Source organism: Rhinopithecus bieti, unplaced genomic scaffold (assembly GCF_001698545.2).
Source record: "Rhinopithecus bieti isolate Rb0 unplaced genomic scaffold, ASM169854v2 scaffold_1624, whole genome shotgun sequence".
NCBI lineage: Eukaryota > Metazoa > Chordata > Mammalia > Primates > Cercopithecidae > Rhinopithecus > Rhinopithecus bieti.
Window position 1 is genome coordinate 2,010,242 of NW_016803776.1, and position 5,651 is coordinate 2,015,892.

Consider the following 5,651-nt stretch of genomic DNA (forward strand, 5'->3'; position numbering starts at 1 on the left):
TGGCAGCTTGATGGGGATAGCATTGAATCTATAAGTTACCATGGGCAGTATGGCCATTTTCATGATATTGATTCTTCCTATCCATGAGCATGGAATGTTCTTCCATTTGTTTGTGACCTCTTTTATTTCATTGAAGAGCACTTCACACTTCTCCTTGAAGATTTCCTTCAAATCCCTTTTAAGTTGGATTCTTGGGTATTTTATTCTTTTTGTAGTATTTCTGAATGGGAGTTCACTTGTGATTTGGCTCTGTTTGTCTGTTATTGGTGTATAGGAATGCTTGTGATTTTTGCACATTGATTTTGTATCCTGAGACTTTGCTGAAGTTGCTTATCAGCTTAAGGAGATTTTGGACTGAGATGATGGGGTTTTCTAAATATAAAATCATGTCTGCAAACAGAGACAATTTGACTTCCTCTTTAATACCCTTTATTTCTTTTTCTTGCCTGATTGCCCTGGCCAGAACTTCCAATCTATGCTGAATAGGAGTGGTGAGAGAGGACATCTTTGTTTTCTGCAGTTTTCAAAGGGAATGCTTCCAGTTTTTGCCCATTCAATATGATATGGGCTGTGGGTTTGTCATAAATAGCTCTTATTATTTTAGATACGTTCCATCAATACCTAGTTTATTGACAGTTTTTAGCATGAATGTCTGTTGAATTTTGTCAAAGGACTTTTCTGCTTCTATTGAGACAGTCATGTGGTTTTTGTCTTTGGTTCTGTTTATGTGATGGATTATGTTTATTGATTTGTGTATACTGAACCAGCCTTGCATCCCAGGGATGAAGCTGACTTGATAGTAGTGGATAAGATTTTTGATGTACTGGTGGATTTGGTTTGCCAGAATTTTATTGAGAATTTTTGCATTGATGTTCATCAGGGATATTGGCCTGAAGTTCTGTGTTTTGTTGTGTCTCTGCCTGGTTTTGGTATCAGAATAATCCTGGTCTCTGATAAAACAGACTTTAAACCAACAAAGATCAAAAGAGACAAAGAAGGGTATTACATAATGGTAAAGGGATCAATTCAACAAGAAGAGCTAGCTATCCTAAATATATATTTACCGAATACAGGAGCACCCAGATTCATAAAGTTCTTAGAGACCTACAAAGAGATTTAGACTCCCACACAATAATAATGGGAGACTTTAACACCCCACTGCCAATATTAGACAGATCCACGAGACAGAAAATTAAAAGCATGTCTAGGACTTAAACTCAGCTCTGGGCCAAGCAGACCTAACAGACATCTTCAGAACTCTCCACCCCAAATCAACAGAATATACATTCTTCTCAGAACCACATTGCACTTATTCTAAAATTGACCACATAATTGGAAGTAAAACACTCCTCAACAAATGTAAAAGAACAGAAATCACAACAAACTGTCTCTCAGACCACAGTACAATCAAATTAGAACTCAGGATTAATCAACTCACTCAGAACCACACAACTGCACGGAAACTGAACAACCTGCTCCTGAATGACTACTGCGTACATAAAAAAATGAAGGCAAAAATAAAGATGTTCTTTGAAACCAATGAGAACAAAGACATTTTGTTCTTATTGTGTACCAGAACCTCTGGGACACATTTAAAGCAGTGTGTAGAGGGAAATTTATAGCACTAAATGCTTACAAGAGAAAGCAGGAAAGATCTAAAGATCCAAAATTGACACCCTAACATCACAATTAAAAGAACTAGAGAAGCAAGAGCAAACACATTCAAAACCTAGCAGAAGACAAGAAATAACTAAGATCAGAGAAGAACTGAAGGAGATAGAGATACAAAAAAAAAAAACCCTTCAAAAAAATCAATGAATCCAGGAGCTGGTTTTTTGAAAAGATCAACACAAATAGACCACTAGCAAGACTAATAAAGAAGAAAAGAGAGAAGAACCAAATAGATGCAATAAAAAATGATAAAGGGGACATCACCACCAATCCCACAGAAATATAAACTACCATGAGAGAATACTATAAATACCTCTATGCAAATAAACTAGAAAATCTAGAAGAAAGGGATAAATTCCTGGACACATACACCTTCCCAAGACTAAACCGGGAAGAAACTGAATCTCTGAATAGACCAATAACAGGTTCTGAAATTGAGGCAATAATTAATAGCCTACCAACCAAAAGAAGTCCAGGACCAGATGAATTCACAGCCAAATTTTACCAGAGGTACAAAGAGGAGCTGGTACCATTCCTTCTGAAACTATTCCAATCAATAGAAAAAGAAGGAACCCTCCCTCACTCATTTTATGAGGCCAGCATCATCCTGATACCAAAGCCTGGCAGAGACACAACCAAAAGAGAGGATTTAAGGCCAATTTCCCTGATGAACATTGATGTGAAAATACTCAATATAGTTATAAAATTTATATGGAAAAGGGAAAGACAAAATAATTGGAATTTTTTTTTTTTTTTTTAGAAAAGGAACCAAAGTTGTTATACATACAAAAGCCTGATTTAAAGACTATTTACAAAGCTACAATAGTCATGATAGCATAGTACAGGCAAAAGATAAACATATAGATAAATGAATAAGAAAAGTCAGACATGGATAAACATATTGATGTCAATTAAATTTTGAGAAAGATGCTAAAATAATTAAGTGGAGTGAGAATTGCCTTTTCAGTATAAAAGTTCCCCTAAACTCATTGAGTTTATCTTAAACTAAATCATTGTTCTAGAGAAAATCTAACTCTATAAACGTTTTAGAAAATGTAAAAAATCTTTTGACATTGCGTAAAACAAATACTCTTACATATGATAGGAAAATCATAAACTCTAAAATGATAATAGTACTTCAAAATTTTAAATTTGTGTTATTTGAAAGGCATTGTTAAAATGAAAAGATAAGCCACAGATTATAAGAAAATATTTGCAAAATCTACATTTGATAAAAGACTGGCATCAAATATTATGTAAAGAATTCCTACAACTCAATTATGAGGAAATCAATGAACTAAGAAATGAGCAAACAATTTGAATAGACATGTCACAAAAGAAGATATACAAATGGCAAATAAGCACAAGAAAAGAGGTTAAACATCATTAGTCATTAAAGAAGTGAAAATTAAATCCGCAATGTGATACCACTATCTATCTGATGGAATGATTATAGGACTTTTTTTTAAATCTGAAGATACCAGGTACTGGAGTGGATATGGAGCAACCCACACTCTGAATTATTACTGGTGGGAATACAAAATGATGCAGGTACTTTGGGGCACGGTTTGGCAGTTTTTATTAAGTTAAACCTATAACTTCCATACAACTCAGCAATCCTGCCCCTGGTGTTTATGCAAGCTAAATGAAAATATGTCTACCTCTCCATACATTACTATTTATAGCAGATTTATAATTACCCACATCTAGGAACAGCCAAATATCCATTAACTGCTGAAAGGGTTATCAAAGTGTGGTGCTACACCCTTAAAAATGAATACTACCTACCAATGACAAGGAATGAACTACAAATACATGCAAGATACGTGGTTGAATCTTAAATACGTTACGCTATTTGAAAGGAGCCAGAGTTTAAGGCTACGTATCCATGACATTCTTAAACAGCCAAAACTGTAGATATAGAAATCAAATTACAGATTGACAGTGGATAGGGTTGGAGAAAGGGACTGATTCTAATAAACCATGAGAGAAATTTTCATGGTATAGGTATATTCTATATCTTGGTTAGAGTGGTGGTTACACAGCAATATATATCTGTCAGACTCATAAACAATGCATATTCAATGAACATGTATCTATTTATGTAAATTATACTTCAATAAACCTGATGTGTTTCAAAATATCCTTTTTAAAAAACTCTCTATAGTAGGGCTTAACTCACCTTATCTTTGACGATTGTAAGACAAGAGGATAATAGGAGCTTCACCTCTCAATTGTCATGAACTCTACAGAAAATTCAATGCTGAACACTTGGAAAATATTGTCTAACTCTTCCTATTTGCTTCTAAGGACTTTCTAAATGAACATACTAAGATATACTTTAAAGTATTTAAAGTATTTAAACATACTTTATCGGAAATACAAAATGACAAAGTAAAAAACAAAGGCTGCCTCAAGAAACTCTTAAGAGAATGACTCAAACCTGTTTAGTGAACATGGGAGGGTCTAGGGTCAAGACACAGGTGAAGATAAACATAAGTCATACGACACTTTTCTCTGTATAAAGAAAGGTGACCAACAAAGTGTCTACTATGGGTCTTAGCCTAAGGTCAGGGTTATACTAATAATAAGATAAATAATAACATTTCTAAGAAAAATTGTTAATTGAAATTAAATCTTCCTATCTTCTAGGTCCAGAACTGATTTCTGTCTTCCCAAAATCTGAATGTCTAATGAGTAGACACATATATCATTGATATCATCATTTTTCTCTAATTTTATAATATTTAAAACAATTCAATATTCCATGCTTGCTTTAATTTAACAAATTTGATGAGTATATTCCAGGTAGAGCTGTCCAGATTATCAATGCTGCTGCTCTGGACTATGATGTTAGAGCTAATTTCCAAGAGACTTTCCCTTGTGACATTACATAAAATTTTTCTTTTTATTTTATCTATAAGAGTTATTGACTGGTATTGCCTAGGTTTTCTTCTAAGGTTTTTATGGTTTTAGTTCTAACATTTAAGCCTTTAATCCATCTTGAATTAATTTTTGTATAAGGTGTAAGGAAGGGATCCACTTTCAGCTTTCTACATATGGCTAGCCAGTTTTCCCAGCACCATTTATTAAATAGGGAATCCTTTCCCCGTGTCTTGTTTTTGCTGGGTTTGTTAGAATGGCGATCTTTAAAAAGTCAGGAAACAACAGGTGCTGGAGAGGATGTGCAGAAATAGGACCACTTTTACAATGTTGGTGGGAATGTAAACTAGTTCAACCATTGTGGAAGACAGTGTGGTGATTTCTCAAGGATCTAGAACTAGAAATACCATTTGACCCAGTCATCCCATTACTGGTATATACCCAAAGGATTATAAATCATGCTGCTATAAAGACACATGTACACATATGTTTATTGTGGCACTATTCACAATAGCAAAGACTTGGAACCAACCCAAATGTCCATCAATGATAGACTGGATTAAGAAAATGTGGAACATATACACCATGGAATACTATGCAGCCATAAAAAGGAAGAGTTCATGTCCTTTGTAGGGACGTGGAGGAAGCTGGAAACCATCATTCTGAGCAAACTATTGCAAGGACAGAAAACCAAACACCGCATGTTCTCACTCATAGGTGGGAACTGAACAATGAGATTACTTGGACACAAGGTGGGGAACATCACACACCGGGGCCAGTCGTGGCGTGAGGGGAGGGGGAGGGATAGCATTAGGAGATATACCTAATGTAAATGACGAGTTAATGGGTGCAGCACACCCAACATGGCACATGTATACATATGTAGCAAACCTGCACGTTGTGCGCATGTACCCTATAACTTAAAGTATAATTTAAAAAAAAAAAACTAAATAAAATAAAACGTATTAAAATATTTTTTAAAAAGTTGTTGACACCAGCATCTCACTGAAGAAAGTTGTGTGCTATAACATTAGGATTCTTTTTCTTTTTTCCTTCTCTTTTTCTCTTTTTTCTTTTTTTTTTTTTTTTTTTTTTTT